At 28.6% G+C, this 21,642-nt stretch overlaps 1 protein-coding gene across 5 annotated transcripts in view; it reads left to right on the forward strand.

Moving 5' to 3' along the window:
- Positions 1-21,642, forward strand: part of LOC103568456 (RNA-binding protein Musashi homolog Rbp6) — a 518,165-nt gene that overhangs the window by 488,106 nt on the left and 8,417 nt on the right. The gene's annotated exons all lie outside the window — the stretch shown is intronic.

The raw sequence follows: 21,642 nt of genomic DNA on the forward strand, positions 1-21,642 counted from the left end.
AATTTTTTTATTTTATTTAACAATTTTTTTTTTTATTACGAAAGCCGACATTCATATATTTTGATATATTGACATATGACAATATATCGATATTTTCATGGAACAAGATCTCAATTTTTTTTTTTTTTTTTTTTTTTTTATAAGACGTTAATGACAATATTAAATCAAAAAAACACATTAGTAAAAATTTGAACAAGAATCGATTTAAAAAACACAATAGTCAAAATTCGAACAGTAATAGATGGCACGAAAACACAGTAGTCAAAATTTGAACAATAATCGATGTCAAATAATCATAATAATAAAAATTCGAACAAAAATAATCTAAAAACACAATAGTAAAAAATTCGAATACACTGAGAAAAAAATTTATCAAATATTAATAAAATTTATCAATATTTGATAAACGGTTTACTTAGATCGTTCCCAAGTCGGTCATTGTCAAATATTAATACACAGTTTATTAAATATTACTAAACACTTTATCAATTATTGATCGGCGATTTATCAAATATTAATAAACACTTTATCAATTATTGATCGGCGGTTTATCTATAGTTTACGATTCTACATATATTATATACTATCGTGATATGTAAGCAGTTTGTTTGGTTAGTATATTTCTTTTTTTTTTTTTTAATTATTTCAACAACCATGAAAACAATTAGTTAGTCATAACGCGTAAATAAGGCAATAGGTTAGGTTAGAGGGTACAACGCCACAGCACTCATTAATACTATGTACAAATGTCACATATCAATAGTTGATAGAAGTTTGTTAAATATTAATAAACTTCTGCTAAATATTGATCAGAGACCTATTAAATGTTGATATCAATTTCTTAATATTTAGTCGATGGAAAGATCGATATTTGATATGTGTAAGATAATATTTAATGAATACAGTCGAATATTTTATATATATAATTTATCAAATATTGATAAATCAATTATTATTTCAATCAATTTATCAAATATTAGTAAATTTTTCTCTCAGTGTAGTAATCGATTTAAAAAAAACACAATAGTAAAAATTTGAACAATAAGCGAGTCCAAAAAACACAATAATGAAAATTGAATAATAATCGATGTCAAAAAAACACCATAGTACAAATTTGTATAATAATCGATATCAAATAACACCATAGTAAAAATTTGAACAATAATCGATGTCAAAAAACACCATAGTTACAAGTTGAACAATAATCGATGTCAAAAAAACACAATAATATAAATTGGAACAATAATCGATATCAAAAAAACACCATAATACAAATTTGTATAATAATCGATATCAAATAACACCATAGTAAAAATTTGAACAATAATTGATGTCAAAAAACACCATAGTTACAAGTTGAACAATAATCGATGTCAAAAAAACACAATAATATAAATTGGAACAATAATCGATATCAAAAAAACACCATAGTTCAAATTTGTATAATAATCGATATCAAATAACACCATAGTAAAAATTTGAACAATAATCGATGTCAAAAAACACCATAGTTACAAGTTGAATAATAATCGATATAAAAAAAAACACAATGGTAAAGATTTGAACAGTAATCGATACCATAAGCTTATAATAGTGATAAAGATATAAACCGAATATAGTATGAGAGTAGTATATACTAAATACGTATAGGCAGAGTGAAGTAACGAACAAACGAACGAACACATAGAGGATAGTAGTACTGCTGTAGAGTATAGTAGTTAGAGTGCTGTCGTATTTCACAGTCATTACCGTAACGCGTTAGTGTACGCGCTCGTTGTGCCACGCAATAAATCGTTGGTTACCGTTACCCTGACAGGACGGGGGTTTATTGTGGCGCCTGGATCCCCCGTGCACCCACTACTACCCCGTTAACGTTAAAATCCGCGACCGTGAGCGAGAGTAAACCCGTTGCACCCCTGAAGCGACGTACGTATTTTTTTTTTTTTTTTATACAAATTCTACGCTTGCGCGGATAAAATAAAAATAAAAAACAAAAAAAAGTTAAACTAAAACTGCAAGACAAAGCGAAATCGTTCGATTCGTTGGAACGCACACGACCCGTTTAATTTTCTTTCGTTTGTATCATATTGATTCGTTTGTTTTTTATTTCATGGGTGCACTCTCATCGTTTTCGTGTTTTTTGTCCTCACAACGTTTTCATTTGCCCGTACTCTCGTTTTTCTTTATTTCAATCTACTAATTTTTTTTTTTTTTTTGCTGTGTTACCATATCAACACAACTGGCCCTTATTTCGACTAGTCTATTACACCGGCAAAGCTGTGACATGTAAACATTGTACATATTGTTACCCGTAATATTATGACGTAATAGAGCCCGCGAGTTAAGCGGCGATAACATTACTTTTAAGTGCAACGCTGTCTGTTGCTCTCGTGTTTATTTTTTTCCATCCCCACATCTCCTTCACTCTACTCCAATCCTAGCAGTCATACACTTTCATTCCTCCCCTCTATTCCCTTCCTCTAACCCTGTCGACAATTGTCGGGGACATTTATAGGGGATGAACGAGAGCAAATCGTCGCGGTTTTATTACTCGGATACGATATCCACTGCATCCGCGATACGCGAGTTTTAATTTTACCGATGGATATATATATATATATACATATATGTTCGATGTTATAGGTACGATAATTGTAAAATATTTATTAAATTAATGATTTGATGCAATCGAAAAGATTCAATGATTTTGTGGGTGGACAAATATTTAAACTGAGGGCTGTAACTTTGGCGGGGATTCTCGTTGGAATGAAAAAAATAATTTTAAAGCTCCGAGTGAAAACTTTGAGCGGCGTTTTTAAATTTTTATGTCAGATGAGACTCCAGAGCCGCGGCTTGGGAGAGAAAAGATATCGAAATCTAAACTTTTGATTGGTCAACTAAGAGCCTGAGAAAAAATAGTCAATTAAATCAGACGGAGTCGAAAGCTCAAAGTTTGAGCTTCTAAACTACCGGGCGCTCGCAATTTTTTTTTTGACTCTTATGATTATTTAAAGCTAAAGTCATTTTTTTTTTAATAATCAAATAAAATTTGAGCAACTAGACTCTGATAAATTTTATAAAAAAAATTTATTGAAGCTCAGCGAGTAAGCTTTTAAGTTTATTTACTTAATCCGAGCTAAAAAAAATACGCAATACACTTAGAGCTTTTGAGATCCGTTAAATTTATCCCTTAATCTCTCTCAAGTTTATTTATCAAAAATAATTTTTTTTTTTAATTTTTAGCTATTTTATCACAATGACTCTTAAAAGAACGCACTCCAAGCTTTAAAATTTTTTTTTCCATCTCGGTATCTCGATTCCAGCCATGTTGCAGCTCATCAATAGAAAAAATTAAAAAACTAAAAAAATCCCACGAAAGAATTTTTAAAAATAATAAATTAAAATTATCGCATCCCTTAATGTAAAAACAAAATATTATTAATTACCTGTATATTTAATAATTAAACAAACAAATAAAATAATTGGTCAATCGTACAAGCATACGAACGATAGAATACAAACGCTGATAAATCAATATGTTGTTAATATTTGTTAACTAAAGGGGATAAAATCACAACTCGACTATATATTTAATTAACAATAATAATAATTATAATAACAACAATAACAATAATAATAATAATAATAATTATAATAACGTTACTCCCACATTTAAAGTTATTACACTGTCATTAATATAATTATCATGATCAATATATTGATCATAACGTTAAACAAATATTTATAATTGTATATTGATAATTAAAGGATACTAATATTTGATGTGCAGCGTTCTCTACATGTGTATTTTGATTGTTTATTGATTTGTTGGAATAATGATGAAAAATAATAATAAATGTACGCGCTGAGATCGCACTATCCGCATTGTACTAAAATATTCGAAAAAAAAAAAAAAAAAAAAAAAAAAAAACTAAATAAGATTTTAAAATGGAAACGACAAAAAAAAATGTTCACAGACGCATGGCTGGCTAACTCGATGGTCCTACGTCAAGCAAAACGTCGACTGCCTCTACCCCCATTCCATTAGGTATCGTCATACACTAAACAATATTATGTTTTAACAACAACTTCCGCCATCACAACAACAACAAGAAAATAATGATGATAAAAAATGAAATAATAATTAAATAATGATGATGATGAAAAACTATATTTGTTTTAAAGTTACTGACAATACAAGTGAATTTGTCGTTGGCTCGAGAGAAAACTCTTGAGAGATGAGTCCAAAAGAAATTTAATTATCTATCGATATCTTTTATTGTATTTATTTTTATCGTCAATATGAGAGAATGAAAAAATTAAATTTTATTGGAAATGTTTTTATTAAATGAAATATAAAATAAAGTTTTAACTTTTCGGTTAATACTTTGTGCTCTGTATTATTTTATTTTTGGACTTTTCTCAATTTCTCTTGTGGTTAATAAATAACAAAGGGTATATGCTACAAATAAATGTTATTTTTCGTAACACTAGTTTATAAGTATATAAGATCTCATTGAGTAAGTAAAAGGTGCTGATTAATCTTTCATGAAAAATTAAGTGTCGGGTCTGATTATTTAGACGCGGAAAATGTCTGATGTGCGCGTGATTTTTATTACTTATTTATTCATAAATTTAAAGTTGTTGGTTTATAAATTATCTTTATTGAAAAGGCTGTGGCTCTGGTTTTAAATATCATTGAGGTACAAAGAAGACGCGGGAAAGTTTAAAATCTCTACTTAAAGATGTTTTTGGAAATTTAAATGTCGGGTAGTTTGCTGAAGAGTTGAGGCTCGAGAAGAAAAGATTTAACACAATTTATTTTATTTTTTTTCTATTTTCGTTTCCCAACTGTCAGTCATGAGGAAAAAATGCCGGCGTGAATCGATCGAAAGCTTAAAGTTTAAGCTTTTAAATGAGAGTGCGTGAGCTACGTACGATTTTTTGTTACCGAATTGTGATAATTTTTAGCAACAGTCGTCTTTTTCGCTCAATCATTCAATAAGACCGGAGCGGATTGACGCAGGGTAATTTTAGAAAAAAAACTAAAGCTTAAACGATAAGTTTTCGAGTTTGTTTATTCTGCTAAATTAAAATTAATTTCTGCAAGACAGAGCTACGAGAATCTGTTAAAGTTATCCTTAAATTGCTGTTGAGTTTATCCGTCAATCTTAGAACAATTTTTAGTTATTTAATAACAGTGGGTTTAGAAAGTTGACATTTTATTTCTGTATGCTTACAACCTTCTTTTAAAAAGTAAAAAAAAAAATGATACTTGAAACCGACCCGAGTTAGCCACAAAAAGTCCAAATAATTTCTACCCCAGACCCGATACTATTTTTTTCCTGAGATTAACTTTCCAAGCCGTTTAGCAAAAATTTGTAAACTAGTGTTATTGAATCATATCAATTACAATAAGCAATAAAAAAAAAAACACCAAGAACAAAAATAGGAAGGTCCGAAATCTAGGATGCCCAACGACTGCGTGCCGTGAATTAGAACTAAGGACTCGAGAGAAAAAATTTTTTTTAAATGATAATATTTTTATTGCACAAAAACAAAAAAAGTGCTCAATACTTCTCCTATACTAACTATCAATCCTAACAACTCTGAACAAATCAATAAAAAAAAAATAATTTAAAACAAAATTTTCTCTCTCAAAAAAAATGTTAAAAAATGTTTCCGTCTAAAAAAAAAAATGAATAAAATAAAAAATAAATAAAAAAAAAAATCCATCGTGTTTCTCTTGTAGTCGTTAAAAAAAGTAGTTGGTAGTGAGTTTAAATGTAATATGTACTAAGTAAAACTAATTACAATACATAAATACAATCGTTTAATAAAAGACAATTTAGAGATGTAGTAGATAATAGGAAATATCGATAGGCTTTTACGTTAACGTTGCATTGGGATAATATAGATGATGATGAGGTAAATAATGGGCAACTGGCTACTAGTTCTAGTACCAGCGGTACGTAAGAGCTACATGATCAGACAAGAGAGTTCAAGTACATTGTTTTCGAGATGCTTCTGATGCTATCGTATATCGTTTATATATATATAGATATATACGATAACAAACAAAGCAACCCCACAATAAAGGTGGCCATGTTCACGTTTAGTAGTTTAACTCCACAGTTACTGGTTACTCGTGATTATTCGGCAATACTGAGTAAAACATTATTAACTGCTGGCAATACTCTTTAGTCCGCATTGTTTACTTTATTGTCTGATGTCGGTCAGCAATCCCAATATCGCAACGTTTCCGTTTCCTAACAAAATTAATACCACTAATTGTAGTCTAAGACCTTCGCAGGGAATTTCAATAAAATATAATAATATAAGACAGTTTAAATACAATTGTTCTTAGAAGGGTACGATTTCATTCAAATACTTTTGTTGAGAGAATATGCCATCTACTCTCTTTCTCACACGCATGTGAACAAACGAAACGGTCCTTTTTGCACGTACATTCGCAAATGGAAATTTCAAATGAGCCGTTCTTAGATATGAACTGAAAAGCATTTAATTTCATTCCCTTTCTGGGTAAACTTCGTAACTACTTTTTTTTTCAGTGAAAATTATGAGGGAAAGACATTCTTTAGTACTGTTATTGCGTAAAAAAAGCTCCAAATTTTAATAATTGTAACAGAATGTTCGAGAGACTTTTGAATTATAATATTGCCATTAACACACATGTAACAGAATAGATGTTTCGACCGATTCTAAAAAAATTATGATTTTGCAGTTACGAGATTTACCCAGAAGGGGACGATTACAGTACCCAATTTTGCGTGGACTTATGATAACTATTTATTTTTTTGAGGCGAGAACACGAGGCAGTAAAATTATTTTAAGGGTACACGAGAAAAAAGAATTTTTTTTTTTTTAAATGGAAAATTTTCAAATATTTGGATAGTCAATTGAAATCTCGTGGGTCCAAATAAAATATCTAAGATATGAAATATAAATTAGAAAAATTTGGAAAACCAAGTGAGGTTTTGTCAGCAAAAGAGGACCCTGAGCGTGATCTAATAATCAAAATGTTTAAATCTAAAATTGAAGTATATGGAGAAAAATTTACGGTAACAATTACAGTACAGTATGGATATGGTTCCGATATCGTATGGTAACCATTCCTTTCTATATGGGTTTTACAAATTTAAAAATTTTTCACATACAGTAAATATTACTATCTAAATGGTAACTATTACTATCTAAATGGTAACTATTACTATCGGTAATAGTAAATATTACTATACGAGAAAAGAATGTTTAACATATAAGCATGATAATGATTATCACATACAATATTTTAATCATTCCCTACTGCAAGATGGTAAAAGTTATTATTTTTTCAGCGTGACCTCCGATAGTTAGAATTACCGTGTATTATGGTAAAGATTTCTGTAATTTGTAGAAAAATATACAATATTATTATGGTAATGGTTACCATAGTATATGGTAACAATTACCATAGAAGTATGGTAATAATTACTATAATATCAATCCAATATTTCACACATATTACAGGAGTGGTTACTACTATGGTAAACGTTACCATGTATTATAGTAATCATTCCTGTAAATTATGGGAAAAGTTAGTATACTATTATAGTAGCATGGTAATAATTACCATAATATAATGGTAATAATTATTATAATATTTTGAAATTTCTCATGTTATGGGACTCATTATAATAATATGGTAATCGTTACTGTTCTGTCATAGTAATCATTACCATACTATTATGGTAATCATTACCATAACATTATGGAAATGGTTACCATGGTTTATTCCGATACTTCCTTAGGAAGCATTCCAATCGGGATATAGGGCTTATTACTCCGGAAACTGAGTACGGTATTCATTATATGAGTATGGTAATCATTACAGTACTTCAATTACTATACGATATAGAAACTTTTACCATAATTGTACGAATCTTTCCCAGTCATAGAAACGTTTCCCAAAAAATGTGGGCGTATACCCCATAATTTCGAGTAATTATTACCATATCTTTATGGGTTATTTCATAAATGTCTTAGAACGGTTACCATAATTTTCTCTCCGTGTATCGAACTGATTTTAAAAAATATGAAATTTCGTTATAAATCTCACTCGGATTCCCTAAAATTATTTAACTATCGCACCAATTTTATACAAATAAAATAATATTTTAAAATATATCATTTTCTAAATTTGAAGAACTGAAATAAAAATCTAAAATATTTAAATGGAACCGTACCCTTAAAAATTTCATTAGAAGAGAAACTTGTTTAAAATATTTCCAAATAAAAAAATAAATATTCCGATCCGCCCATCAAAATTAATTTTTCTTGTAAAATAAAAAAATAATTAAAAATTTATATTTATTTAAAATTATCAAATTAAGGATGTTTATTTTCATTTTAATAAATTACCAAAAAACGCTTGAATAATTTTATCATTTACAATTAATTCACTTAATTAACTAATTATTTAATTACTATTTTAAAAAAAAAATATATTTATACAAATATATATTTTTGTTGCATACCCACGTCCAATCAATAAATCGGGTTTTATTCGAGTGACCCAAAGTAAAAAAAAAAAAATCAAAAACTAAATAAATAAATAAATAAGCCAATTGCGTTTAGTGCGAAGGACGATGCGCGTCCGTCCCTTTTCTCGTTGCTGTCATCAAATCAAGTGGATTTTTTTATTTAAAGTCAACAAATAAACCGAAAAAAAACTATATTTAATAATAAACAAACATTAAATTTAATTTAATTGAACAAAAATAAACATGGGAAAAACGTTTAAAGTCGAGTTTCCAAAAAAAAAAAAAAAAAAAAGTACATTCATCTGTCCTGAGCTTATATTTGTTATTACAAATGCTTATATAATAATTATAATATTTTTATGCGCGTTTACGTTTGCGTTAATTTTATTAATTTCCGTCATTTTAGTACTTAATTTATTAAATTAATTAATTAGAATTAATTACGATAATTATTTAAAAGAAAAAAAAAGGGAAATAAAATAGGATTTAAATGACATGGATATAAAGTTAACGCACTCGTACTACGATAAATTGTTGCTATTCGTAAGATTGTTGTTATATTAATGGAATCGCGCAATTGTTGGTAATATGTGTGTTAATATATAGAAGGTATTGTGGAAACTCTGTGAGAGTATTTGCTATTTACCAATCGTCGTTGTACTAAATTAAATAAAATACATCCGTGTCTTCGGGGACAGATTTAATAGTTTTGAAATACCGATTCCATCTGGGCCGCACTCTGTCGACAACGAAAAACGGCTCTTGTAGTTGAATTGCTCTGTACTACTGTTATGTAGTTGACGGTATCGACAAATTTTTCTTTTAGGTACCAAGTAAGCTTCGGGCTAAACTTTTGTACAATGACGTCGAGAGTAAATTGGATTAGTCGTGATTGTGATTGCTGGATTGAGAACTAGAGTTCTGTCATTCTTGAATTTATATATAGATATATATGAATACGAACGACGTTCTTAACTTTTTTTACAATTTTATCTATTGTTGTGTATTAAATTACTTTTATTTAAAAGCATTCTTAAATAGAATTTTAAAAAAATTACTTTTAATGGCATTCGATCCATGAACTTTAGGTTAATAATCATATGATTGAAAAATTTATAGTTTTGTTAAAATAAATTTAAGGGGAACCACTGGTGTGATCTGAAAAAAGATGATTTTTGGGAATTTTTTGAAAGAAAACTACTACATGGAAAAGTTTATTATTTTAAGGACATATGTGAAAATATAATGAATACATGGTAAGAAATATTTTGCAGATCACTATGCCAGTATGGGCTCGAACGCCACACTGTATGGTATCGAAGATTTTTATGCATTGTAAAATTGTATGCGTAGATGATTCGACCATTGCGGGAATAGTAACATTGGCGACGATTGTCGCGGACGTCGCCATGTCAGTATGGCCGTCAGGCCAATACCGTTACCGTATCCACAATGCTTTTGGCAGATGAGCCAAGTCTAACGACATCTATATAGTTTTCGCGGTAATACGATAGTATACATTGACACGCCAAAAATTATGGCGGGAAAAATTAGTAGCATTGTGCCCTCGGCATTGTCGTATGGCTCTCAGGACCATGCTGTTTCTTCGTGCATACTATGCATGGTCTTGTGACGGTAAAAAATGCGTCTGACTAGTCAGACGCATTACTAATAAGCAGCTGCTTTTTAGATGACTGTCAAAAAAATTATTTAAATTCTTAGAACGTTATTTTTGAAAATTATTTTTTCAAAATTTCACACTAGTGGTTTCCTTAACAAAATGCTTTTTTTTTTTTCTATATATGAATGAGTAAATTAATGTTAAATTAAAAACAAAAAAAAAAAAAGTGTAATGAGAAGCGATTTTTGTACTTGAGATTCAAAATCACTCGACTGACATCAGAAAATATTTTTTTTTCTTAAAAAAAATAAAATTTAACCACAAATGGGATTTGATCCTTAAGCTTCAGAGTTAAAATTCCCGCGTTCTGAATTATTGAAATTTTGTTAATAAATTTAAAAAATAATTAAATTTTCTTACAAAGACGATTGGTAAATAAATTTAACGATTAACAAGAGAGAACAAAAAAATTTGAAGGCGCGATTGTTTTGTAAACGATAAGAGCTAAATACAAAACATAAATAAGCTAAGCTATTAATAATTTAAACAAAATATTAATTATAATAAATAACGAATATAAAATGTCCGTCGGAGGTCGCTCTGAATTATTAAGTGATATAAGTTACAACGCACCGCAAAAAAAAGTCACTGTAATACGATTCGCTATTAAAAGCTCTATTATTATAACGATTATTAATTATAATGAATAAAAATAAAATGTAATAAATATATGACGTCATATCGATTAAAAAAATAATTAATCTTCACACATCTAGCTGGAAAAAAGTTTCATTTAAATTAATAAAATCTTTTCATTATTAAAAGTAAGTCAAGTTTTAAGAATTTTTAATCATGTAAAAATTTTTTTCCAGCATGATTTTTTTTTTATCTCGAGTGATAACTGTGAGCTAGGTATCATCTAACGCATTACTGAATCGTGAATAAAAAATAATAAATTTTTTTCTTTTATATTAAAGCGCGCTCTTGAGAGTACTAGTGGTAAAAAAAGAAAAGTAGAAGAGGGCGAAGGGAAGGACCAGAAAGAGGAAAAAGAACTAGCGAATTTAATTTCGTCCGTTAATATAATATCTTTTCTATATATCATCTCGACGACCAACGTTTCCAAGCTTATTCTATTTTCAACTCGTGAATTTTCACCGCGATATAATTATATCGTTACTTTGCTAGAAGCTTTCGCTCCAAGAACAAATCATTTATTACTAAAGACATAAACTTCCGGTTGTATACTATAAATATTAATAATAAATATTATTTATATCTTATTTAATATATTAGAGAATATTATTAATCTTTGAATTAAATGCTTCAATAAATTTGTCATTTTACAAAATTTAAAATTATATCAAAAATGACAAAAGTACGGATCTTTATAAAGTTACGCAGTTTAAAATGAAAAAAAAAAAAAAAAATGACATTTTGAAAAAATAAATCTTGAATTTTAGAAATTTTGGAAAAAAAAATAATTGCAAGAAAAAAAAATTTTTTTTTTGTATTATAAATTAAAAATAAAAATTTTTTCAAGACAAGAAAAAATTTCTTGAGGCATGTAAAAATTTGTTGCACCAAGAAATCCTTTTTTTTCTGTGTATGCAAAAGTATGATTCGAAATTTTAAAAAATTACAAATCTGAAATTGATTTAAAATTTTGACGTCAACTCAAAAAATTTTTAATTTTCATAGAAAAAAAAAAAAATTTAGCGCAAAAAAATTGTACTCGCCCCAAGAAAATTTTCTCTTTTCTCAAGAAATTTTTTGTATCATAAATTGAAAACGAAAATTTTCCTGAGGTGAGAAAAAAATATTTCATCAAGCAAAAAAAAATTATTTTAAAGTGAAAACAAATTTCTTGCGTCAAGAATTTTTTTCTAGTCCAATAAATAATTTTTTCAGTGTAAGTAAAATTATAAGTATTAATGTAATAATAAATTCTTCAGAGTAAACTAAAATTAAATAAAGCAAAAACAAAAACATGAATATAATTAACATTCTAAATAAATTACGACAACGACAAATTTGTTGACCGAACTAATAAGTTAATAAATAGAATAAGTATAAAGACAATAATAGAGATTAAGAGAAAATACATAACAATAACAATAATAATATTAATAAAAATAATAATAATAAATGTTGTTAAGAAGGGTTTGATGTCTGTTGTGTGTTGGGTAGGAACGGTCGTGTACCGCGCAGTGGGGCCAAGAGTCGGTCGAGTGTCCGTGAGCCCCAGCGGGGGTTGCACCGGTAAGCTTCAACCCCAAAGTGCTACGTTGTTCGACCAAGTTCTCGTGTTCTCGCTCGTGTTGACGGTAACCGTAATCCTTAGCCTGTAGTATACATTTGCAGTCTCTCACGTATTCTACACACAATACTATTACGTTATATTATAGTATATAGTATATTATATTATATCTACAGCATACATATACACATACACATGCACTGTATTGTATGTCTACAATATATATAAGCTAAACTCAATATACACTCTACTACACACAATAGTTAACGCATAAGCAACAACTTGGGTTAACAAAAAGTTATCTGGTAATCCAGGATGCATCTCAGATATTACTAAATACTAGATAAAGACACGTAACTCGTGAATTGAATTGTTTTACAAGTTATCACACAGACAATTATTATTATTATTTGCTACGGGGTTTACTTTAATACTTCATTTGTTTTAATCCTTTTTCACTTGGCGTTTTTGAGTATTTATTTTTATTTATTGCAATCGAAAAGATTCAATGATTTTGTGGGTGGACAAATATTTAAACTGAGGGCTGTAACTTTGGCGGGGGTTCTCGTTGGAATAAAAAAAATAATTTTAAAGCTCCGAGTGAAAACTTTGAGCGGCGTTTTTAAATTCTTATGTCAGATGAGACTCCAGAGCCGCGGCTTGGGAGAGAAAAGATATTGAAATCTAAATTTTTGATTGGTCAACTAAGGGCCTGAGAAAAAATAGTCAACTAAATCAGACGGACTCGAAAGCTCAAAGTTTGAGCTTCTAAACTACCGGGCGCTCGCAATTTTTTTTTTGACTCTTATGATTATTTAAAGCTAAAGTCATTTTTTTTTTAATAATCAAATAAAATTTGAGCAACTAGACTCTGATAAATTTTATAAAAAAAATTTATTGAAGCTCAGCGAATAAGCTTTTAAGTTTATTTACTTAATCCGAGCTAAAAAAAATACGCAATACACTTAGAGCTTTTGAGATCCGTTAAATTTATCCCTTAATCTCTCTCAACTTTATTTATCAAAAATAATTTTTTTTTTAATTTTTAGCTATTTTATCACAATGACTCTTAAAAGAACGCACTCCAAGCTTTAAAATTTTTTTTTCCATCTCGGTATCTCGATTCCAGCCATGTTGCAGCTCATCAATAGAAAAAATTAAAAAACTAAAAAAATCCCACAAAATAATTTTTAAAAATAATAAATTAAAATTATCGCATCCCTTAATGTAAAAACAAAATATTATTAATTACCTTTATATTTAATAATTAAACGACTAAATCCCAACCAAAAGAACAGTCCTCAAAAAAAAAATAAAAAAATAAAAACGAATTGTAAATTCTCTCGACTATAAACTCATACTTAATTACAGTTACATTATCAGTTAGAAATTGCATAGCTAACTGCTCGAGCATTTGTACTAAAAATAATTAGATTGCTCTATTTATTTTAATTTACATCAACTAAACCAATTTATTTATTTAAGAATATCGCATTACTAATTCCAAAAGGAAATATTTTTCTACGCCCTTTTCGCTTTAGAGAGCTTCCCAACGCCAAGAGGCTTATAATTTTTACTTATTACCAATCGTTTTGGGACTTATTTTAAGGCTAAAAATTGAAAATAAAAATTTTGAAAACTAAAAGGTATGATTTAAATTAAACGCACTTTTGGCTTTCAATTCGTAACGTTAAAGTTAGTATACACTGAGAAATTAGGAATGAATTCGGAGTGATTACGGATTTTATTCCAGCCCGAATTCGCATGTATCTGAAGATCGAAACATTTTCCATGCACCGAAAAAAAAAAAATTCGAAAGTAAAATATGTATTGGATGACTAGATTTCTGAAATGTTTCGCATATGAATGCTGGTATGTCAGCCGAAAATCTTAATCCACCATCAATCTCCGGAACTAACCCCTAAGTAGTCAAATTACCGAAATTTTCTTCATTTTCATTGCGCTTAAAACGTTCCGATCTTCAAGTACAATAATTCGCTCATTAACTCGGAGTTCCGGAGTTTCAAAAAAAAATCATCTTTTATGCGAAGTAAATAGGGAGTTTGGTTTTTCAGTTGATTTTAGATTTTATTCCAATCTGCATTCACTCCAAGTGGGAGTTTTAATATTAAATTAAAGTAAAAATTTTTTCGAAGTGAATTTCACTCCGAGGGATTAAAATAAATAAATAGTCATCTACTCCGCATTCACTCCGCTAAATTTTTACAGAGTACAAAATGGTTGAAAAAAAAAAATATGCTCTTTCAGTTTTACTCAGAAAAAAAAGATTTCTTGGTGCAAGAAAATTTTGCTTGTCCCAAAAAAATGTTCACTTGCCTCAAAAAATTTTTTGTACTATAAATTGAAAACGAAAAATTCCTTGGAGTGAGAAAAAATTTTTTTAACCAATAAATTTCTATCCGCCCCAAGAAAATTTTTGTTTTCAGTTTATAATACAAAAAATTTCTTGCACCAAAAAATTATTTTTTTTGGTGTAGGAAACTCTAAAGCCAAGAGGACACATAAAAATATGTCTTTTTGAAATTAGTAACGCGATATTATTTTTGAAAAATTTTTGGACATTGTGGAATGCTTTACCTCAAATGTTTAGTGCATTTGTTTATATTTTTTTTAAAAAAACCGGTAAGTTTTATTTATTTTATTTTATTTATACATTCACCAGTACCAATCAAAACTTGAAGAATCGGTCGGTCTGATATATACATAATAAAAAATTAAAAAAACAAAAATAAATACATAAATCGTAAACTCGAATTCGGTAGCTCCTAGATAAGGTTGTCTCAGGTTATCCAATTAGCAATTAGTTAATTAATTGATTAATAGTCATTAAAAGTAACGTAACGACTTACTAACTAAATATTAATAATTAAATATCTACAACTACTATTTTACTATTTACTTTATTTAATTATTAAATAAAAAATTATCTATTATATACGTATATATCCTTGTAATTTGTTAAGTCGAGTTTGATGATTTGCCTAGCTCACTAGTTAGAAACTATTGTTATTACTTCTTTCCAATCCATCTATTATATATCTATATATATTCTATAACCACCGTATCATAGTTTTCACTAAAACTTAGACCGTAAAAGCATGAAGAAAAAAGGTATATCCCGGGTTGAAGAAAATAACAAATTTTACTTTTTTGACAAATGGATACTACTCTCTAAAAATTAACTAGTGAATATGTACTGAAAACCAGCTGTAAGTATCACGGAGAAAAATGGGCTTAAAAAATATACGAATTTTTATTATGCTGTCGACCAAATTTGAAACAGAAAGTTGAGTTGCCAAAAAGTTTTTATGCTACACTATAAAAAATATTGCATACACGGAAAAAAAAATTCCTGTTGCTGCAACAGGACCAGGCATGTTGTAGCTACAAAATTTTCTTGTGGCTGCAACAGGAGGCAGTCAGGCTGAAACAACAGAAGCAGCCATGTTGCAGCAACAGGAAAATATCCTGTTGCAGGTACAGGAAACTCCTGTAGCTGCAACAGGAGGCAGCCATGTTGCAGTGACAGGAATTTCTTTTCCGTGTACTTAAAACTTATTAATAAATGGCAATTAATATTATTTTTCTACACAGTAAAAAAGGATTCGTCAAAATTGACACTTGCCGTGTGTAAAACGATCGATTGAAACTTATTTATATGTTCTTTCACCGTACGCCGTTTGTTTTGAAAAAGTTACACTCGTGTATGTTAAAAGTAACACGTCATGAGTGTCAAAATTATCGAAAACGTAACCTTCAGTTTTAACACACTCATATGTTATTTGCAACACCTGAAGTGTTGAATTTGACATACGCTTTTGTGATACTTGAAAGTAACACAAGAAAATATAACATTTTTAGAGACTTACAGTAATAATTACAGTGCAGCATAATAATTTTTTGACAACTGAACTTTCAGCTTCAAGTTTGGTTGACAGCATAATAAAAATTGGTACATTTTTTCTCTACATTTTTCTTCGTGTACCACTGGTTGAATTAGTGGTATCCTTTTAGCTAACTTGAACTACTCAGTATCCGTTTAAGGCCATTCTCATTCAGTACCCCACCCCCCAATTTAAAAATATTCGATAAACTGCAATTTTTATGACCGTATCAAAGTTTTGACAATTAATTTAAAAGAAGTTAAAATATTAAAGGAAAAAAGGAGATGCAGTTACCATTTCGCCGAGATAGATTTAAAAAAAAATATTTATAGTTGATATCAATTAGGAGTTAAACATAATTTGGAAAATAAATTTCAGTAAAATCTTCATGTCAATTTTATAATTTGAATTTTCAAATTTTGTACACTAAAAAAAATAATCGGTAGCAGCTACCGATTGGCAATCAGTAGCTGCTACCGATTTTTTTTTTTAGTGTAGGCTAAAATTTATTTAACAAATTTCGCTTACTTCCCAATTGATGATAACTATGAATAATTTTTTTAAAAATCTATATCTTGGTGGAACTGTAACTACGTTGTCCTTTTTTCAATTAATGCTTTAATTTTCTAGAAATTAATTCATTAAATTTCGATACTGTTCTGACAGTTCACAGTCATTAAATATTTTCAAAAAGCGTGTGTGTGTGTGGGGAGGGGGGGTCTGCCTAAGAATGCCCTTAAGTCAAAAAAGTAAAATTTGACTTAGTTTTGGTTTAGTTGACTTAAAATTAAATTCAAAAAGTTATTTTTTTAACCCGGGTAATTATAATTATTTATAAAATAAATAAAGTTCGCATGTTTATGCTTTGTGTTGTAGTTCTAGTGAAAACTAAAGTATAAAATTAATTCGCAGTTTAATTATTTAATAAATAAGTAAATAAATAACTTTAATAAAATGAAAATATTTTTAAAATCAAACTGCGAATTTATTTTTAGTAAAAACAGAATTTTAAGTAATAAATATAAATAAGAAGACACGAAGACAAAATGGAAGACATGAAGAAACGAAGAGAAGATGGCGCCATCTAGCGGCGAGTAATTTACCATACCTAACCTCTGTATTTGTTGTTATTAGTGTAAAAGATAAAATAACGAGTGTTGTTAAGAGTTTATTTAGTTAACAGTTTTAGTAAAAAAAAAATTAAATAAATATAAAAAAAGTAAGAACAATATTGTTTTATAAAAAAAAAACACACGTCTCTGTGGATTACATCGTCGTTGGCGTGTCTTCCTGGAGGATTTGGCGAAGCTTCGTTGGCTCACGGAGTATAGTGATGGGTTGAGTTCGAACTCCTCTTAAGAATCAAATGCAAGTAATTGAGATAAAGAGTAAATGAGGGCAACAACTAAGGGGCAAGGGGGAGAGGATGGAGACAAAGACGACGATGGGAAGCTGCAGTGACGTGAGAGTGTAGTCGACCTAGAAAGTTAAAGCTAAATGAAGCTAAATAGCCGCTGGTTAGACAGTCAGTAGCAAGAGTCTTGTTATCCGACTAACCTCTGTAAAGTTTACTCAAGTACTTAACTCTCTAGATCTCTAGTTCATAGGATGGTGTGTTTAGTAACGAATTCGAGTGACAATTAAATGGCGAATCGACAAAATACATATATATATTTATATATTTTTTTTTTTAGACTAATTGGTGTATTTAAATTCATGACTATTCATGTTATTTTATGGAAAGCTTGTGAAATAAATTTTTTTAGCGAACAAGATATTTATTTTACTTCGTTGTATTTTTTTATTTTTCGGAATTTAAATTCTCTTTGACTTTAGGTTCTATTAAAAAAAAAAAAAAAATTCATGACATTTTTTTTTGGAGTATGTTAAAATTTATAATTTAAATTTTTGGTAAAAAAAAATTTAAACCTCCCAGTTGGAAAACTATTGATTTGACAATTTAAATTCAAACTTTTTACAAGGACAGAAATTTACGGTAACAATTACAATAAATTATGGGAATGGTTCCCATATCGTATGGTAACAGGTTTTTTTAGAATATCGATTATAGAAACGGCACTCATACAAGTTATGATAACCATTCCTTTCTGTATGAGTTTTACTTCTATACGATATCAGAATAGTTTCTATGAAATAACGGTAATAATTCCTATAACTTATGGTCATGGTCACTATACGACTATGGTAATCGTTACCGTATGTAATGGTAATGATTCCAGTAATTTATGGTAAAAACTACTATAATATTATAGTAATGGTTACATTAGTATAATGGTAATAATTACTATAGTAGTATGGGAATAATTACCGTAATAGTATGATAATCATAACTATGGTAGCATGCTAATAATTATTATAGTATGATGATAATAAGTATTATGGTAATAATTACCATGACGTTATGGTAATGGTTACCATAATATGTAATAAAAATTACTATAGTAGTGTGATAATAATTACCATAATATTACTTCGGTAAACGACATTATATATTATGGTTATTATTCTTGTAAATTATGGTAATGATTACTATAATATTATGATAATAGTTACCATACTATTATGGTAATTATAGTATTATGGTAATAACTACTGTAGTAGTATGGTAACAACTACTATAGTAGTGTGGTAATAACTACCATAATAGTACCAGAATCATTGCTAGGTAGTATGGTAATAATTACCATAGTCTTATCGTAATGGTGACCATAGTAGTCTGATCATAATTACCATAAAATTTAGAAATCTTCAAATTATGGAATTCATTATAATAATATTATGATAATGGTCACCATAGTATTATGGTAATACTTACCATAGTAGTCTGGTAATAATTACCCTAGTATTATTGTAATAATTACCATAGTATTATGGTAATAATTACCATAGTAGTATGATAATAATTACCATGGTAATATGGTAATCATTACCATTGCAGTATGGTAATAATTATTATAATATTTAGAAATTCTTCAATGAGTGGACTCATTATTACAATCCTATGGTAATGATTACTATACCATCATAGTACTCGTTACCACAATATTATGGTAACCATTACCATAATAGTGTAAGAACGGTTACCGTGATGCATAGGGTTTTTTCCCATACTCACTTCGGAAATGTTCCAATATGGATACAGAATTTATTACTATATGGCTATGGGAATTATAACCATGAGTATGGTAATCATTGCCATATTCAATTGCCATACGATACAGGAACTTTTACCATGCTTATAGGAATTCTTCCCATAGGTATGGAAACTCTTAGAAATTACAGCCGTATACCCCATAATTTCAAGTAATTATTACCGTAACGTTATGACGTCAATTGACATTTCATAATCATACTATAAACGATTACCATAATTTTCTTTCCGTGTAAGTAAAAAATTAAATTTTTTCTAAAAATGTCATTACCGCTTATAATATTTTTAGTTACAGTTGAAAAGTAATAAAAATGAAAACGATTTAAAAAAATAAAATTAAGATCTTTTCGCTAGTAAAATTTTTTCAAAACGTTTCTTATGTGTAAAAAATAGACTATAAATTTACATTCACTGAAATAAAAATATTAAATTATTATTTATTTTTCATATATTTTTTTTTTTACATGTTAAATTAATTATTTTTAGAATATAATTGTAGCAGGTCAATTTTTAATTGACTTCATTAATTAGAAATAAAATATTTTTATGTATTTACATAATAAATAGAGTAGCTTAGTCCGTAGAGTGTGAGAAAATAAAAATTTTTGTTTACGAGTGTGTATTTTATCCATAAAAATTATTATTAAAATTAAAGTGTTTAAAAACTAGAGTAATTAGAATAGAATAATTTTTAACAATTAGTTGAAAAAAAATTTCGCGTAGACTAGATTTTAATTTAAAATATTAAGAAATAAATAAAACAACTTATTGGTATTATTATTATTACTATAATTACTGTTTGTAGATTAGGACGCATCCATAATGAATCTAAAAATTTTTTTCAGTCATTAACAAAATAACTCATTGAATACTTGACTTGCAATAACAACTAACAGTGGTAACAATGTGTTGCTTCGCATTCGAAAGTTATCTCAACAAAAATTTATTTTGTGTCAGATAAACCTTTGGCCCTTATGAACGTCCTAAAATATCTAGAGTCAGTGCTATCGCTCGGTCAAGTGTAATAGTTTAGAATAGAAGAGGACCAAGTAAGAGAGAGAGAGAGAGAGAGAGTGAAGATTGAACTTGGCCAATAGCAGTCCAAGTTTTCCCATCGGATTTCAACCAACCTTATCCTCGATCGTTTTTACGTCATCTGGAAATTTACTCGAAATAGATGAACTCTTGGCCTACATCCCTATGCGTTATGTCTTTGTACCTAAAGTCCTTTTTACGTAAAAAAATTTTTTTTTAACTCAAGATCAATTAAATTAAATTTATTCAACATTTTTATTTTAATTCAGTCTTAATTTTTTATTCGTCGAAATTAGGACTATTAATTTTTTAAAATGTCGCAAGATATCGTGACGTCAGTGATTATATTAATCATGAAATTAATGCAATCAACTACAAGTATTTATTTCAGTCACACAACAGTTTCTATTTTTAAAATCTTGTCTGGCCGAAGCTGTCTGCATTTACTCTCATGGCTGATTAATTACGACTATTTCTGCTCTGTCTGAGTTTATATGTGTCTACTAAAGGTTATCTAGACAACACTCATACGTCAAAGAAAAAAAAAATGATAGCATCAAAGATTAAAAATAAATATTCCAGATGAAAAATAATTTTCCCATAGCATTTACTGATAAGATTGACCGGAAGAAAATTATAAAATCGGCATTACGTAGTTTCGTTTTTTTTGTCACGTTGTCCCTTTACAGACTTAGCAAAAACCTTAAAAGACTTACAGTGAGAAAAGTTACTGTCGTAATCCCCTTTTATTCGAGTAGTTGGTAGTTGACGCGAGCCTGTATATAGTGTCCTTATCCTGAAACGATTCTTGTACGACGGCCACGTGGTTCGGGTCGACAAGACCGTTCACCCTCGAGAGATTTTATTCCTTGATAACCGACTTACTTTTTATTATCATTATTATTGTTATTATATTTTACTTTATTTCCTTATCAATCCTAACCTGGACTTGCTGAAAAATCGCTGTAATAATATATATGTATATATATATATATATATATATATATATATTTTTTTTTTGTTTTATTTATTGACTTATTTTCTGATATGATATATTTATTTAAAATTTATGATTTTTATTTATTTTATTTGTTATTGTTTGTGAA

Source organism: Microplitis demolitor, chromosome 2 (assembly GCF_026212275.2).
Source record: "Microplitis demolitor isolate Queensland-Clemson2020A chromosome 2, iyMicDemo2.1a, whole genome shotgun sequence".
In the NCBI taxonomy this organism is placed as follows: Eukaryota; Metazoa; Arthropoda; class Insecta; order Hymenoptera; family Braconidae; genus Microplitis; species Microplitis demolitor.